Here is a 940-nt window from a genome sequence, read left to right as displayed (position 1 = left end):
TTAGGGATTTTGATTGTACGTTGGTGACACTGAGAGTGAGAGAAGGGAAAGGGGATTGGGGGGCATTTGGGCTACGCGTTTTGTTTTTTTTGTTTTTTTTGTTTTGTTTTAAAATGCCAAAACGACGTCGTTTGGCATATGAATTTGCAAACCATTGAACCGCTAAAAAACCGGACGGTTCTTCCGGTTCGCCGATTAACCGCCGGTTCGACCAGTTTTTTGGCCGGTTTTTTGCCAGGCGGTTATTAGCGTTACCCGGACCGGTTAGGTGACCGGTTCCCGATTTTTCCGGTTGAACTGGCCGGTCCGGTCCGGTTTTCAGAACCATGGTTATTACTACTTGATGCGACCCGGTACACTTGCTGGTGAGTTTGTGTTGAATCGTTCTTTCCCTCAATCACCTTCCAAGTGTTTGACAAAATGCTTGGTTGGATGTTAGGGTAGATTTTTATGTTCTTGGTTTGGGACGGTAATTTAGGTGACCTAGAGTTACTAATGTCCAAGCGATTGATAATTTGTTGCCATTAACACTAGTCTCACTAAATTAATTAGTGAATGGCTAGGACTTATGGACTAGGATTGATAAAGCTCATTTGACTTTTCTTCACTTGTTAGAAGATGACTTAATGGGTTGATCCTTGCAATTATCATATTGTGGTTAGTGACAAGGATAGAGATACTTAACCATCAACCCTTGCCAAGACCTTTTAACATTTGAGTTCCATTTACTTTATTGTAATTTACATTTCTTGTCCCTTATTCAAAACCCCAAAATATACACTCCATAACCAATAATATACATATTTTCTTGTAATTCCTTGAGAGACGACCCGAGGTTTAAATACTTCGGTTATTTTTATTGGGATTTGTACTTGTGACAAATAAATTAAACTTTGATTGAGGATTGATTGTTGGCTTAGAACTATACTTGCAACGGAAT

Source organism: Arachis ipaensis, chromosome B1, assembly GCF_059453495.1.
Source record: "Arachis ipaensis isolate K30076 ecotype BB chromosome B1, ASM5945349v1, whole genome shotgun sequence".
NCBI classification, from domain to species: domain Eukaryota; kingdom Viridiplantae; phylum Streptophyta; class Magnoliopsida; order Fabales; family Fabaceae; genus Arachis; species Arachis ipaensis.
This window is presented reverse-complemented; position numbering follows the sequence as displayed.